Source organism: Typopeltis vanoorti, chromosome 17, assembly GCF_054136105.1.
Source record: "Typopeltis vanoorti isolate ZY-2024b chromosome 17, IOZ_Tvanoo_1.0, whole genome shotgun sequence".
Classification (NCBI taxonomy): Eukaryota; Metazoa; Arthropoda; class Arachnida; order Uropygi; family Thelyphonidae; genus Typopeltis; species Typopeltis vanoorti.
Genome location: NC_143565.1, coordinates 53941787 through 53960271, shown reverse-complemented (window position 1 = coordinate 53960271; position 18485 = coordinate 53941787). Strand labels below are relative to the sequence as shown.

The following is an 18485-nucleotide window of genomic DNA, read 5'->3' as shown; positions in this document are numbered from 1 at the left end:
AATCATTTTTTAAATTTATACTTCTACTGTATTTATTGTTTTTCTTCCAAAAGGAGCAATAAAACTTTCACTTTCTTTTTCTCCTGTATATTTTCAAATACACACTAGAATGAGCAATATAAAAAGGTTTAATATCCTTTCCATTTTGCATTTGGAATCCTTATAAAAATTTGTCAGGCCATCCTAATTTCGATTTTGATGGGACTATTGGCAGGGATACAAAGTGGGAGAAAACATGTTGCAATCATATATTGTAGTAACTCTGTTCAGGCTGAATAGCATTTTTAATAAAATCTAGGATCTACCATTTATATGTCCATGTGGTTGAATTTGGTTTCAAATGAATCACAGTGATTAGCAAAATTTGGTAAAATGATTTGAATTTATAATAATTCTGCAACTTGGCCAAATGGAATTTACTTAAATTTTCGATGTCCTTATATCCTTACAGACATGTATAATGCTATGCATTATGGCAAGGGCCACTACCCAGACCAGTTTCGACTTTTATTGAGGTCTCATCAGTGGGAGCCAAACCCAGAAGTGATAACAAGGTTGAAGTAATGGAGAAGTCACATTTCCACATTCCTACTGATGAGACCTCAATAAAAGTTGAAACCGGTCTGGGTAGTGGCCCTTCCCATAATGCATAGCATTAGAAATGTCTGTAAGGATATGTGCGTTTCATTATAGAATACTAAGTCAATTGATGTAAAGTCATTAGCCTCTATATACAAGTAACCCAGTTGTGAAGTGACTTCACACACAAACTTTTGTTTGCTTACAATTGGATAAAAGATGGAACCAGGAATATAATTTCTTGGTATCTTTAATTTATATTGTATGTAACCACTTATAAACACTTGCTTAATCTACATAGCTAGTCGTGTTTGTGTGTTGCAGTTCAGTAAATTTTGATCCAGACTTTCTATATTTGGATCATTTTTATTGGAAAAATGGTAATAATAATTTCTCCTTGCTGGATGGCATTAAATGAAATTTGGTATTTAGAATCACTAGTAATTCTAAACTTGTTTCAGTTGTTGGGATGTCTCTGATCATTTCCTTAGATTTTGAAAAGCCAGGATGAAGATGGTTCAGACACACTCTTAGTTAATATGTGAATAAACACATTCTTTACCTAAGAGATCATTCAGACAAATCTATTATTATTATTATTTGACACACCTCCAAGGACTCATTGAAGGAGGGCACTCCACTCTACTCTGCTATACATCTCTCTCTGTCTCTCCTGCTACTTAATTCTCCACCTATACACGATGACACTTATACCATCATCATCACCACCAACAACAACAGTATTTTTTGTCTGTAAATTCATGTGTTTTCATGGTCCATTCATGATGTTGTTGATATATTCAATGTTTCTGCCTATTTTCATTGTCTTTGTCTTGTTATTGTTGATTTTCACACCAAATTTATTACAATAGTTATTCAGTTTAGTCAGGGAATCCTGCAAACTTGTAGTGGATTTATTTAAAAGTGTAACATCATCTGAATAAAGTAAAGAGCTGAGATTAACATCTCCAATTTTGATATCAGGTTTAATACCACTTTCCTTCATAATGTGAATCGATATAGATAATGAATAGCAAAGGTGATAATGTACATCTTTGTCTGACACTAGATTTAACATTAAACCATCTTCCTGTACTTCCTTCAATTCTAACTGCTGACTTACAACTCAAATAAAGACTAAGTATTGCTTGATATAATGCCCCATTGACACCATATAACTGTAGCGTATTGAATAGCTTCTCTCTTGGCACCTTGTCATTTGCCTCTTCCAGATCTACAAAACTTAAATACAGATCTTGTTATATTCCCATGATTTCTCAACTGTTTGTCGTAATGTGAAGATCTGATCCTGACAGCCTCTCTTAGGTCTGAATCTAGCTTGTGCTTCACCAAGCTTCCCTTCCACAAATCTTCTCAACCATTTCTCAAGTATACTTGCATAAATCTTACCAGGAACACTCATTAGAGAAATGCCTCTGTAATTTTCACATTCAGTTTTATTTCCCTTTTTGTATATGGGTACTATGAGAGCTCTACTCCAATTCGTCCCTCTCTCCAGGCCTTCTGAACTATGTAGTGCATCCACTGTAAGACTTTTATACCTTCATACTTGAGCATTTCTGGTCGAATATCATCTACTCCTGCTGCCTTTCCACATTTCAGGCTTTAAATGGCTTTTTCTACTTCAACTATGGATATGTATTCCTGATTGCATGTTTGCTGAGTGTTTCACTTCTGTCACTGCTTGTTTCATTTAGCAACGTTTCGAAGTAATTACTCCATGCATCAAGGATACCTTTTTCTCCAATTTGCATGTCACCTTTATCATTTCTAATTCCTTTTACAGCACTCTTTCATCCATTTCTGAGCTTCTTCAACAACCTCCAGAATATTTTGCCACCACCTTGATATTTATTTTCTCTATGTTCTTGCCAAAGTCTTCTTCCCATGACTTTTGTTTAGCTAGTTTTATAGTGTTTAGCTTTCTTACATTTGTCTCTGTATTCTCTAAGAGCACAAGCTGACTTATTCACCAGGAACTTTCAATGTGCTTTCTTCTTTTCCTTCACTGCCTCTTTAACTTCCTGTATCCACCATGGAGTTCTGATTTTTTTATCCTTGTAGACAACTTCTTTGACTGAATCAATGTTTTCTTCAGGGCTTGCCACTGAATCTCAAAGGTTTGGTTCCTGTTCTCAAACTCTTTCATTTTTTCTTGAATAAGGTTAGTGTATTTACAGTTCACATCTGAGAGCTGCTCAACTTTTATTCACTTTAAAACTTTCTTACATGTTATTCTTTTCAATATGAAATTCAATTTTATCCTGCTCGAGTCTAAATGGTGATCACTTCCAATTTTAAATCCTCTGTACACTAATGTCCTGCACCAGTGGTATAACATCATTATCAACAATAACATAGTCAGTGATACTTTTCTTATTCCTTGCCTCTTCTCTCTATGTGACTTTGTGCACATTTTTATGTTGAAACATATGTTAGTAATAACTATCCCATGTCCCGAGCAGAAATCCAATAGGTATTTGCCATTTTTATTAGCTTCTCTTTTCTTCAAATTTTCCCAAAATATTTCTTTATGTCTGACAATCATTTCTTACTTTGTTATTTAGATCCTCAACAAGGACCAACTTTTCCTTTTTCATTGTTTCAGTTGCTTTCTATAAAGCTTCAAACACTTCCTCCACTACTACCTTAGTAGAACTTTGTATGTGACCATAGGCACAAATAAGTCTCATTGTCCAGTTCCCCATTCTGATATTTTCCCACATCACTCTACTTGATATTGCCTGCCATTCAAGATTGGCCTCGTATTTAGTGTTGAATACCGCTTTTCTTCAATTGTCATTGCCTGAATATAACATTTTGTATTTATTGCTTAGAAAGATCTCACCAGTTTTTTACTTTTTGGTTTCAGTCACCCCTATTATGTCAATCTGGCACTTATCTTATTCTTCTGCTAGTTCCATTTCTTTGCCATTCAGGCTTCTTATGTTGATGGTAATGATCTTGAACTCTGGCGATATTGTGTTGGGATGTTTCAAGATTTGTTCCAGTAGCTGACTTCACTGTTTGTCCTGGTTCCCTGACAAAAACAATGGGGGCTTTGTTTAACCGGGCGACATCCCAGCCAGCATGAAATTCTGTTGTGTTGTACCATAATTTTATTTGTGGTTTAAGCCAATAAGAATTCAATTTGGTCAGCTAAATCCCAAATTGCGAGCACATCCTCATTTGTTCAGTATCCTGGTAGGTACCTAACAGCATGCACCACAAGGTGAGGATTGGAAATTAGGTCAGAATCCCTGGTCAGTTCTCCGCATTCCTTTAAAGGCTATGTGGAGGTCTCCTCTTAGTTATACTGTTATACAAACATTTAATACTTATAATAATATTCACCTCTCGGGGGACCTAACCCATAGAGAGCACGTTTCCTGGGTGACGGATAGGGGAGCCTACCATGTGTGTGTTTGTGTATAATATATATACAGGGTGTTCGGGATAAATTTGACATATTTATAATTAATTATATTTTTCCGTAAGTTACATGTATTAACACACACTTCTCTTCATTTAAAAGTTTGGACCCTTCTTCATTCATATACAAGATGTCAGAAAGGATGGATAGCTGGAACCCACCTGAATCATGGAAGAGAATAACTTGTATCATGATGATTCGTGCCCGCCATCAAAATAAGGATATTACGACTGCTGCCCAATGCTCCCTGAATACAGTAAAAACAATCAGGCATGAACTAGAGACTTGCAATGGTGACTACGAGGATGTAGCAAGAAGAAAGATCCCTAGCAGACGATCTGATTGCGTTCGTACAGCAGAATTCCTCGCAAATCTGCAGGAACAGGTGTTGAAGAACCCTGGCATTGGAATTCGGGCTTTGTTCGTGGAGTTGCTAACTGTAGTCAAGCCCTGGATAACAAGGGTAGCCAATGGTAGGCCGTATGTATGGCAGCAGGATTCGGCCCCTTGCCACACCTCTGGGAAAAGTCAAAAATGGTTGTCTGAAAATTTCTACGACTTCACCAGTCTAAATGTTTGGCCTCCAAACTCCCCAGACCTTAACCCCATGGATTATTTTGTATGGGGCGCAGTTGAAAAAGACACCAATCGCACTTCCAGTAATACAAAAGCCCAGTTAATGGATAAAATTAAAACAGTTTTTGCGGCCCTTCCCAGGGAGACTGTAGCATCAGCTTGTTCGAGGTTCCGAAGCAGAATTGAAGCTGTGATCGATGCTAATGGTGGTTATTTTGAGTAAATCTTGTTGATAGTATTGTAATTAACTCTGCCTGTAATGTTTTTTTGTCAATTCATTAAATTTAATAGATACAAAGAAGATTTTCTTTTTCCTTACGAAACTGTCAAATTTATCCCGAACACCCTGTATATATATATATGTATATGTGTGTGGTGGGGTGGTCCGAATATACTGAATAAGGACTTGTGGACCAACAGGGCCATAAGGGGCAATCATCTTGATTGTAAGGGAAGCAGTACTCCCATGGACCCCTAGCTGGATCTGTCCTCTCCTTCTTCTACTTTGAGGAAGATCCACTTACTTTAATCTTTCCTATAAGGCCTTATCAGCCAACTCTTCTTATTTTATGACCCTTATGTTATTAGAGTACTCAAGGGCCATGAGGTCTTTTCATTTCTTGCCTTACAACTATGCTCTCTCTATAAACCTTACTATAATTTTTCTGTAGTCTACTCTTTCCCCTTCAATATACCCTATTCCTCTTATGGGTTTAAATTCAAAAGAAGGCTAGTTCAGAAGCCTTAAGATAGCAGCCCTACCACTGAACTGTTCCATCATCAAGCTAGTCCCATGACATGGAGAACATAATCCTACTTGTAAGCTGACAGAAAAAGATAATTGGATTGAATCTATGGGAAACAACCTTGGAATGGAAAAGGTAAAACAAAAATGAAAACAACAAAATATAATACACATAGCAAACTGGAATGTAAGAGGAATAGCATATAAAGAAATAGAATTAGACCAATTATTAAATGAAAGAAATTTTAAAATAGCAGTAATCACTGAAACAAAAAAGAAATTAAAAAGAACTATGAGAACTGAAAATTTTAATGTGATATACAGTGGAGTCGACAGAGACCAAAGAGCACAAGTAGGAGTCATGATTTGGATTCATAACTCCCTTTCAAAACAGTTAAAACATTATAAATTATGGAATGAAAGAATAATAGAAGCTAGAATAAAAATAGATAGCGGCTATTTAACAATAATTGGTTTATATGCCTCAGAAGAAGGAAGAGAACAGGATAATATTGATTTTTATAATCAGCTACAAAACATATATAATAAAATAAATAAAAATGATTACATAATTTTAGCAGGAGACTTAAATGCAAGAATTGGAAACACGAAAATTAATAATAATATAGGAATACATGGAGAATATGGAGAACATACTCTAAACAGGAATGGTAAAAAATTGAATGACTTTGTAGTTTATAATAACTTAAAATAATGAATTCCTTCTATAAACATAAAGACATCCATAAATATACTTGAGCAGCAAGAGGATAGAAATCAATGTTAGATTACTTCATATTAAATGAAAAGACATCAAAATTTCCACTAGATGTTAGAGTTCACAGAGGATATGAAATAAACAGTGATCACTTCCATGTTAAAATAAAATTAAGATTACCACCTAAATGGCTACAAATAACAAGAACAGAAAGAAAAATTGAAACATTTATTTATAAAACTAGACTATTGAATGACACAAATGTACAATGGCTATATGAACAAAGAATTAACCAGTATCTAGATAAAATAAAACAAAATGAAGAAATAGAAATAGAATGGCTTAATATAAAAACAATACTAAATGCAGCAGCAAATGAAAGCTTAGGAAAGGCCAAAAAATTCAATAAAAGGAAAAAACTGAAGATCTGGGATGATACAATCAAAGAAATAATCAAAAAGAAAAAAGAAGCCTATCACAAATGGTTAAGCAGTAAAAGATTAGAAGATGAAATAAAATATGAAAGAATAAGAGCCATAGCTAAAAGAGAAGTCAGAAAAAGACATGGAGAATCATGGAACAAATTTGTCTCTAATTTAGAACATGATTTATATAAAATAAGACCCAATGTATATAAGATTTTGAAACACCTAAATGCAGATACCAAACATGAAATTAAACACTGAATTGAAATTAGAAGAATTTCTAAATTACTACACAGAACTGTGGACAGACAAATATTTTAAAAAAGACAACCGGCAAACAATTAACGAAATTGTTTACCGGTTGTTTGCACTCTCCTCTTTGCCTGAAAGAAACAAGAAACGGAAAATCACCTGGAGAAGATAAGCTAGGTTCAGAACTATTTAAATATGCAGGAATAAGATTCAAAGAAAAGACTCTTATTATTTTTAAATAAAATTTACTCAACTGGCATCCCCCCCCCCCCCAATAGAATGGAAAAAAGCAATTGTTATTCCTATCTTTAAAAAGGTAATAGAGATGACGCTAAAAACTATAGCGGTATTAGTATACTAAATTCTTGTTACAAAATATATAGCAGAATCTTAAATAGCAAACTAGTGAAATATTCCGAAAACTTTATGTTAGAAGTACAGAATGGATTTAGAAAAGGACGATAATGTATAGACCCGGCCTTTTGCCTAAAATTAATAAGAGAGAAAAGAAGAGAATACAATTTAGAAACACATATTGCATTTATTGACTTTGAAAAAGCATTTGACAAAGTTTAAAGAAACATATTATTTAACATATTAAAAGAAAGACAAATACCAAATAATATCCTAAAAGCTATCACAAGTATATATGAAAATAATCAAATACAAATAAGATTAAATCATGAGCTATCATATACGAGAGAGATAAACCAAGGAGTCCGAGAGGGATGTCACCTCTCAGCAACTCTTTTTAATATCTACTTAAATGAAATAATAATAAAATGGAATAAAAATTTACATCAAGGAATTAAACTTTCTCCTACAGTAAACTTAAGCACTCTCCTCTTTGCCGACGACCAAATAATAATTACAAATTCTGAAGACTTACAGATAGCTATTTTAGATCTAAATGAGATATCCAAAGATTGGTGTATGATAATATCAACAGAAAAATCAAAACTATGGCCTTTAATGGACAAGATCCAGCAAGAACTAAAATAGTAATAGATAACAAGATCTTAGAACAGGTGAATTCATTTAACTACCTAGGATGTATGATCACATATGAAAATGAAAAAGATATAAACGTAAAAATTGCAAAATATTTAAAAATAACAGGTGTAATTAACTCTGTATTTAAACCAAACCTAGTTCAAAAACAAACCAGACTAAAAGTATACAATACATTAGCCCTACCAGTCTTAATGTATGGAAGCGAAATCTGGACAATAAAACAAAAAGACCAACAAAGATTAATAACAGCAGAAATAAAGTTTATGAGAAAAACCGCAAAGTATACCCTATTTGATCACAAAAGAAACAAAGAAATTATGAAAGAATTAAACCAAGAACTAGTAATAGAAAAAATAAAAAAATATAAACATAAATGGATGGAAAACTTTCAAAGAATGAAAACAGAAAGATTACCAAAACAAGCCTTAAAGTATAAGCCATTAGGAAAAAGAAAACCAGGACGTCTTCTTAAACGATTCAACGATGACTTCTAAGGCCGGAACAGCAACAAGGATTTAGGCCCATGCTAGGCCTAAATCCTTGATACACATGATGATGATGGCGACGATGAATATTCACAAAGTAGCTTTTGGAATCTTTAGATCATTATTATAGCCAGATCTCCCTAATGCACAATGTTCCTTGGCCTAGAATGCTATGATCGTAGCTCTATAATTCTGAGAAAACTTTGGTTTCTGATCCACAGCAGTCAGTTCCACTGTTTTTTAAACCTAAATTTGCTTAAATGGGATGCAATCTCTCTCCCCCCCTCTCTCTCTCTCTCTCTAAGATCATAGTATACTCACTATTATGTTAATATATATATATATATATATATATATATATACTAAGGATAACGTTCACTTTACTGTTCCAGTGCTTCTGCAACATCTTTTATCAAATTCATGCCAAATAACACTACTAACTTATTTGTGACTAGTGCTATGTAATAGCATCTGGTGATACCAGTTAGGGAATCCAGGGATGAAAAAAAAAAAAAAAAGGGATCAAGGCTAGATAACTTACAAGAGATTTTCACCTATCCTTTTAAGGAATGTGGAGAGCTCACCAAGGCTCATTACCCAGTTAAACAAAGCACCTGCTGCAGGGAGCCAAGGCAAACAGTAAAAAGTCAGCTACTGAAACAAACTCCAATTCATCAGAATTCTATCTTAGCTCCATCAATGGAAAAGAAGGGCTAACTGGAAGGGGATTAGAAAAGTACCAAGGTGACATAATTGGCTTGACCAAAACAAGACAAAAATATGTGAGATACAAATATAAGATGATATATTCAAACATTAATGATCAGAGAAAGAAAGGAATATTTGTTATACTTCACAGTAAACATGAGGATAATCTTGAACAAAAATAGCATTAAGTACAGTTTATGTGAGCAGGCATCGAAATAGAGAAGTGGACAATGGGACACTTGTGTCTTATGGTCACACAGAAGGTTCTACTAAGGAAAATGTGGAAGAACTTTTATAATCATTAGAGAAGGTAGCTGGTCATTGTTTGTGATCTGAACAGCATAGCAGGAAAGGAATGCCAGACATATATAGATAGAGAGATATTTTGAGAAAATTTAGAGAAAAGAGTACATATAATAATAATTATTATTATTATGTTGGAACCCCTAATCTTGTTCCATCATATTTTATCCTTCTCCTTAAAATTTCTATCTTTCACCTTCTTCCCAAATAATTCTCAGCCCACCCTTAAAATCCAGGTTTTAAAATTCACATACCTCTTACCTCATTCACAATCCAATCCCCCCCCTCCTGTCATACTTCGACAGTAATATAAATGTATATCGCCATACACTGGATGCTGTTCAATAAGAAGACAACCAAGAACATCCTACAAAGGTATGTACAAAATTATTCTTCATGTATTTGTCTTTAAAACATCAGTAATGCCCTAAAAATTGAATAATGGCATAATGAAAGCCAATGACATTATAAAATGGGTACTCCTAAACAAAAATAGGCAAAATAGCCATAAACATTAATATATTATTATTAATTTTCATGTTTCCAATGCTTACATTTAAGTCTCCTGCTAATATTACTTAATCATTTTTATTTATTTTATTATATATATTTTGTAATTGATTATAAAATTCAATATTATCATCTTATCTTCCTTCTTCTGGGGCATATAAACCAATTATTGTTAAATAACCTCTATCTATTTTTATTCTAGCTTCTATTATTCATTCATTCCATAATTTATAATATTTTAACTGTTCTGAAAGGGAATTATGAATCCAGATCATAACACCTGCTTGTGCTCTTTGGTCTCTGTCGACTCCACTATATTATATTAAAATTTTCAGTTCTCATGGTTCCTTTTAATTTGTTTTTTTTTGTTTGTGATTACTGCTATTTGAAAATTTCTTTCATTTAATATTTGATCTAATTCTATTTCTTTATATGGTATTCCTCTTACGTTCTAGTTTGCTCTATATGTATTATATTTTGTCGTTTATATATATATATGTGTGTGTTCCTGAAGATGGCTGTGATATAATGGTTGAAATGGTGAATTGTATTTTAATTTTTAAAGTAAGTTCTTAAACATGGTAGTGTCTCCATAATTATTCATAATGACAGTACACAAACAAGAACAATTAGTTAATAGCAGGAACAATTTAAAATTATAATATATAACACAAAGAACTAATTGGTGCTATCTGTTGTTGGATAAAGTTTGTTCTTAAAATGACTCTCTAGCTGTACTTGGAGAAATTTGGGGAATGTTTTATAGCTGCTTCTGAATCCAAAAACAGTTTCTCTGACTTGTTGTGACTTATATATATATATATATATCGCTCTTTTTTTTCTTTTTTTTTCCCCATCTGATCCAGGAAAAGAGTATCCAAAGCATGATGATCCAAACCCTCGATGAGTCTTTGGACTCCCTGGAGGTGTCAAAATAATAATAATAATGATTTGCTAGTTGCCATCAATGGTGATGAATGCATTATTTATGTTCTCTGAGCGATGGTAATAGATCTTCCTCTGTATCTGTAGTCAGCCAGGTGGTCACAAATACAGTGCACTTCATATACTGGATGTTAAAAAGGATAAAGCTTGTCCTTAGGTGAATGGATGAGGAATACTAGTTTGATATATGATTTAAATGTGATCTGGAGCTCATGTATCTTCCTCTATGTGTGTTGGCTTTCTATAAATAGAAAAAATAAAATGTTATTTTTAATGCTAAAGATTTTTAAGATTTCAGCAAACTTCTTTAAATATAACAATTACTTTTATATCCAAATTTTCAGACTCCCTATGAGCCAAAATATCAGCGGACAATTAGCTGAATTATTCCTGTCACACATAGAATCACACCTACTTAGCCCTCCTCCTCTTCCTCCTCGGCATCACCTTTTATGGTCGATACATGGACGATATTCTATGCATTGGAGAACCAACATTCATCACCACTTTACAAACATTCCTTAATGACTTCAGCAACAGACTAAAATTCACCATAGAAACAGAACATGAAAAATCCATCAATTTCTTTAACATTAATTGGAACAAACAACAAAATAGCCACAAAAATATTCCACAGACCCACACATATCGGAAACTACCTCCGCTTCAGTTCATACTATCCTTATTCTATTAAGAAATCAGTCATCCTAGCACAGTTTATAAATGCTTACAAGTTTTCGACTACACACAATTATTTGAACACTGAGATAAAGAAGTTAACACAGATTTTTAAAAACCGAAATCACCCAATACAGCTAATAAATTATGCCAACAAAAACAAAACAGCAAAAACCTGTCAAAACAATCCAACAATCAAAACAAACTTACCAACACAAAAAATCATCACACTGCCATACATCCAGAACACATACAAAGCCTACAAATACATTTTCAAACACACCGGCTATAAGCTGGTGTTCATCACAAACCAAAAATTGGCAACACTTCTAAAACCTACTAAATCTCACACACAAAGAAATACTAGAACAGCACAGTGTGGTTTACAAATTTCCTTGCCAGCAAGATTTTGATGTCACCTACACAGGTTCTACTATTAGATCTTTGTGGGCAAGACTACAAGAATACTTCTGTGACTGCAACATCCCAATTCCAGAACATTTAAACAATAAAAAAAACACAACAACCAAAAGAAAAACAGAATACAAAATATGGGAAAAACAGAATACAAAATATGGGAAAAACAGAAATAGCTGTCCACGCCCTTGAACAGAAACATACCCCACAAATCGACAAGGTCATAATATTAGACATACAGGAAAACGAAACGATGCTTATAATATTGGAAATGATAGCCATAAAATGTGACATAAAATTTCTATGTTCACCCTCATCCCAAAGTATTCTCTGCCCACCTTTAATGATTTAAAAATATAAATGAAATAACCCGGATTTTTCAAAAAATTTCACATACATTTTGCCTCACTAATAATTTTCCCACATCTCTCAAACCCCAGTTTTCCGACCCCCCCTCTTCCGTTCAGTCATACTTCCTTCCTTCCTTCGACAATAAATGTATATCACCATACACCAGGATGCTACTGAAAAATGCCCTGAAATTTCATTAAAAAGCCAATGACATTATGAAAAAGGGGTACTCCTGAACAAAAATAGGCTATCTATAAAATAAAATGAATGATTTTGGAAGGCATGTGACTAGAGTGTATCTAGGATGTTTTTATGTGACCCTCATCCTCAAAAGGTTATAAACCTATTAATACTGTGGGGCTAAGGATTTTTTTAAATATTTTCAATAATTTTTATAATTTTTCTGTACAGGAATACCTTGCATAACGCGGTTTTGAACGATGCTGGTTTTGGTCTAACGCGATTTTTATTATTACACTTATCATTATGACACTAACATTGTCAACACTGACCCGCGACTCCCGGGTGCTGCAAGTGACAGTCGAGAGCCACGTTTATTCAGTAGTTATTCGATTGGCTCTCACATAGACACGTTCTTTCCCCACGGCATTTTATTATTTACGTTAATATTAGTATTTAATATTTTTTTTATTATTTAAGTATGAGTGAAAAGAGACAAAACAAAGACAACACTGTTGGAGTAACAAAAAAACACAAGTGGTTGACATTAGAGAAGAAACTTGAAATTATAAAATGTCACGAGAATGGCACTTCGTTTGCTAAAATAGCATGTCAGAATTCAATGAATGAGTCATCTGTACGAACAATTATTCAGAGCAAAGAAAAGATTAAACAACATGGAATGAGCACCGCTTCTTATGTCAAAAGTGATCACAAGAAATTGATCTTCTACAATGGAAAATATGGAACACCTTCTAATGATCTGGATTGAAGATTGTAATCAGAAAAAGATTCCTTTGAGTCAAATGATAATCCAGGCAAAAGCAACAAGTCTATATGACAAAATAAAAGAAAATGAAAGTAGAAATGAAGGAGGTACAACCAGTGAAACTTTTATAGCAAGTCACAGGTGGTTTTACAATTTTAAAAAAGCATATGGGACTCCATAACGTAAGAATCCAAGGTGAAAACGCAAGTGCTGACACTAAAACTGCAATGAATTGAAAGAACTTATTGAGAAGGAAGGTCAAAGATGATCAAATTTTTAACGCTGACGAGACTGGCTTGTTCTGGAAAAGAATGCCATCACACACGTTTCTAGCAGAGAACGAAAAAGCACAAGCTGGGTATAATGTGTCAACAGACCGATTGACACTTTTACTAGGAGGTAATGCATCAACCGATTTAAAATTGAAGCCACTGTTAGTGTACAGAGTGGAAAACCCAAGAGCTCTTAAGGGCTTTACAATGAACAATTTACCTGTTCACTGATGTTCGAATAAAAAAGCGTGGGTGACTCATTCAATTTTCGAAGACTGGTTTAAAACTTGTTTTTGCCCTAAAGTTAAAAGCTATTGTAAAAAGAATGATATTCCTTTCAAAATTTTGCTTTTATTAGACAATGCACCAGGCCATCCAACTCTATTGACTGACTTAGATGAAAATGTCAAGATTCATTTTTTCTCTCCAAACACAACATCAATTCTGCAGCCGATGGATCAAGGTATTATCTCCACTTTCAAGACTTACTATTTAAGACGAACTTTTGCTCAAGCTATTAAAGCTGCAGCAGAAGAAGATTCTTGGACTTTGAATGAATTTTGGAAGAAATTTAACATAGAAGATGCCATTCAAAATATTTATGAATCTTGGCAAGAGGTAACTCAGAGCAACATGAGAGCCTAATGGCATAATATCTTGCTGCACTGTTCAAAGGACTTTGTTGCCTTTGCAACACAAAAAGAGGAAATCTCAACAGAAATTGTGCAGATGGGCAAAGATCTTGGTTTTACAAGTTTATATCGTAACAATGTGAACGAATGTATTGATTCTCATTCAAGTGATCTGGATGATGAAACCCTTTTGTAGTTGGAACAACAATGAGCCTATGAAGCAGAAGAATATGAAGATGACCCCACTGATGTCATGGTTGAAGAATTTTCCTTTGCTGACCTTTCGACTTTTGTGAGAAAAATTGACGAAACTTCCGACTTTCTCATAAATGCCGACCCAAATTTGGAAAGAAGCATCAAAGTGAGACAAAGTCTCAATAATGCCATCAAATGCTACAGAGATCTAGTACTTGAAGAGACAAAGAAGACAAGGATGGTTCAACGAAAAGACTACTTTAGTAAAAAGTAAATTACTGTATGCTAAAATTGAAGCAATATTTGTTTTGTTTTCTACAAATTTTATATCAGTTTAAAAGGATTTTATTTGTTATTTAGTTAATAAAAATAACATTTTTTTTTTTTTTTTCATTTTTAAACATTTTTATTATCCTAACTTTTTGTAATAAACAAATTAAATTGAAAACCTTTATAAATAGACCTCGAACAATGCGGTTTTGCATATCCTGGATGCTTCTTGGAACCAATTAACCGTGCTATACAAGGTATTCCTGTATTTTATATTCATTTTTTATCTGGTCCTGAAACTTCCTGCCTTAAGATGGAATGTGGAACTTTTTTTAAGCACTTTGGGTATCTAAATAAGCAGAGCAGTGGTCTTGCACGGAATGATGAAATTCATCTATCACCTAAGAATAATTGTATGCATCCATGCCTGGGATTCAAACCTACAGACCATTGGTTAGAGAGCAGATACACTAACTACTTATCCAATCTGGCTGGCAAATTTCATTCTTTTTCCATAATGAAATGGATTTTAGGATGTTGGCTATTTAAATGCGCTGAAAATGTATTTAATGTACCTGGACCACGTGGCCAAATAGCAAACGCATCATCTATGTAATGCAGCCAAACCACTTGTTTGAATGTGGCTGAGTTGAGTATGCTTGGTTCTTTAAGTGTTTCCAGGTAGAAATTGGCTATGTAGAAAAAGGAGTGAACCCACAGCTGTCCCATCCAGTTGTTTCTATATTTTTCTTTCTGTATGAAGTATTCAGCAAGTACTGTAAATTTGAATAATTCAAATATGTCCTGAGGAATGTGACATTATTAATAATACATTAGGAAACAGTGAAACAATATTGAAATTAATCATTAACTTTGATATCCCGTCAGTATCAAATATTCTTGTTTTGTGCATTAAACTGTAAAAAATCTATGCAGATGGTGTAATATTTATATTATTAATATTGTATGGCCAACTCCATGGAGAGTGTAGACTCATTGAGGAAGGCCCTAAACATTATGCCAGTCACATTTGCACATCTTTCATACTTTGCTTTGAAATCATTCACTGACATGGTATCCACAGCAGATTCTGGCAGCTTGTTCTGTTCATTCACTACTCTCCAAGCAAAAAGCCTATTCCTCAAACCCTTGTAACCACACTCTTTGCTCAATTTCCAGGGATGACCTTAGTTCTCCTGTCACTCCACTACCACCACCAGACTTGTACTGAAAAATTTCCTCCATATCAATCATATTAAAACCTGTAAGTAATTTGAATCTCTCTCTCTTTCTGTCATACAACCCTTTTCCACTTATCAGCCAATTTCTGTAACCAAGAAATCTTCAAACCTGTCCTCATAAAGAGAGCATTCCATAGACCTGCCACCATCCTGGTCACTTGCCTCTAGATCCTCTCCACCTCTCCTTATCCCCAAGAAATCCTATCTGGATTTCTTGGGGATAAGGAGAATGCTTATCTTACTTATCAATGCCTTATAAAGAGGTGTCTGATAATCTCATTTTCTCTGCGTGTCACAGTGTATTATATGATACGTAATGTGTGTCTGTCTATATAGAGGTTGGTGTGGGTCTCTTGCAATGAGTCTTCCGACTCCATGAAGATAACCGTGTAATACTGACAATTCTTGACTTTGAGGGGAGGGTAACTAAGTGTTAAATAATCCAGGAATCATAGGCTCTTGAATTATTTGACACATGCACATAATTAGGAATGATTCACACCCAGAATATACTTGATACAGATCATTTATTCAGTAGAGCATAGCCTGCTTTTATTAAGAGAAGATTCATTATGATAAATCTACTTACTTATTAAAGAGGTCATGAGGAAAATAGACTCAGTTTAGAATGATTTTAGTTATTTGAATTTTAGTCTTTGATAGTGTTCAAACTGCCTTCCAACCAGTTTTATACCTTTGATGGGTAGAAAACTGGTTTGCAGGCAGATGACACTATTTTGTATTTAGAGATGAGTTTCCCTTACAGTCAGATCGTTAGGATTATATGCCACAGTTCTGTGCCAGCATATTGTTTAATATATCTGTAAATAATTCAAATGAATATAGCAAAATTTCTGTGTGTCAAAAATTCATATCTAGGTAGAATTGTTCCACTGACCTCAATTCTTTATAGAATGAGATGAAAAGCTTGAAATTGCATATAGCAAAGTCTATTTAAAATTCATTGTGAACACATGCAAGTATAGTATGCTAACTTGCAGTAACAGGGCACTTTATATAGTCCAGGCACAGAGAGAGGAGTAGCTAATCTTTAGTATCTTTAGGATAAGAATAGCAAGTTTATGGTGGGGCTTACTTTGGACAGAATGGGTAGATCAGCCACCATCTGCATTAGATGAACAGTCTGGTCTTGCAATCATGTATTGGACATTGCTCATAGGATCTTCTGGAAGAAAACCACCATACTCCATCACAGTAAATTTAAAAGTGAAAGACTATATTTGGAATCTGCTGTTGCATTTAGCAATCAACCAAATTCAAATAAATACAGATGCAAGAAACTTCCCAAAATTTAGGAAAATCAGAGATCTCACTTTACAATCTAGGTCTCCTGCAAATTCCCATAGAGGGTGCACCACTAGATAGGACTTAAAGGATCATATCCACATGTTTCATTTAGTACTGTGTTCCCTTTGTGTGCATGTTAGTTTGTACTCCCTTAAGATGTCTCAGTCACTGAGACAAAATATTAGAAGAATTAAAATAGTTGGAAGATTAATTGATACTCCATTAAACTTCCAACATGGAATCCATCTCTTTCTTTCAGTGTTGCACTGTGATCAGCATTCATTTTAGAAATTATGGACTTTACAACCGTGTTATAAATAACTATTTTAATTTCCCAACATTTCGACCTTCATATTAAGGTCATCATCTGGAGTATATACAAATATACAAGGACAAGCTGGGTTACATTTCACACAGTAAGCTAAAGAAACATTGATTTCATCACCGGTTATTTTACTGGCATGACCTCTAGTGAAAAAATAAATTTAAAAAAAATACAGATAAAATTACAAATTAAGTAATTATTTAGAAACTACGTCAAAGCTAAATTCTATTTAAAAATAACATGAGAGAAACATTCTTTCTTATAGATAGTTTTCTTACAGTAATAATGATGTCCTATTTTTAACATTACAATTGTTATATTAGATTTAGGATTCTGAATTATCTATAGTCCTGTTTATAGTTAACTCTTAGGGAGAAAGGTTCCATGGGTAGAATATGCTTGGGATTTTTAGGCCATCATTATTGTTCAGATTGTGGTGCTTGATAAGAATCTCACAGGCTTCCTTAAATTTGCATTCATACCATGTTTTGGTGTGATGTAAACAGCTGGTGCTTTTCCAGTCAATTCTGTGTAAAGTGTTCAGGGCATAATCAGAAAGGCCAGCACCACCATAGTTATTATATTTAATGTGTCATTTATGTTCCTTTTGTCTGATAGGAATCGTGCATCCTGTTTCCCCTGTATATGGTAGATTACAGGTGCAATAAATACGGTATACTCCAGGGTGGACCAGCGGAGGGAGTGGGTCTTTGGATGAGTTGAGTAAGCTTTTTAATTTTGCAGGAGGTTTAAAGGTGGCTCTGAAGTTGTATTTCTGTAGTATTCTGTTTATTTTATCTGATATCCCTTTAATGTAAGGAATGGTTATAGTTTTATTGTAGTCTGGTTTATCTTTGTTTATTATTGAGGTCTTGTAGAGAATTTTGTTAATAGTGTTTTGGCTGTAACCATTTTTTAGAAAAGTATTGCTGATAACTTTAAATTCATCTTTCAGCACTTGTTCATTGGAGCAGATCTTCCAAGCCCTGTTTTTTTAGAGTATTAATGACACCTAGTTTTTGTGTTGGGTGGTGGTAGAAGTTTATGTGTATATATTGGCCAGTATGTGTCGGTTTCCGGTAAACAGTGAAGGAAAGACTTCCAGAAGGAAGACGTGTGACAAGTGTATCTAG

The 18485-nt window shown here is 34.0% G+C and overlaps 1 protein-coding gene across 1 annotated transcript in view; it reads left to right on the top strand.

Annotated features, from left to right (window-relative positions):
* Nucleotides 1–18485, top strand: part of LOC150097399 (proteasome activator complex subunit 4-like) — a 646748-nt gene that overhangs the window by 389054 nt on the left and 239209 nt on the right. The window lies entirely within an intron of this gene.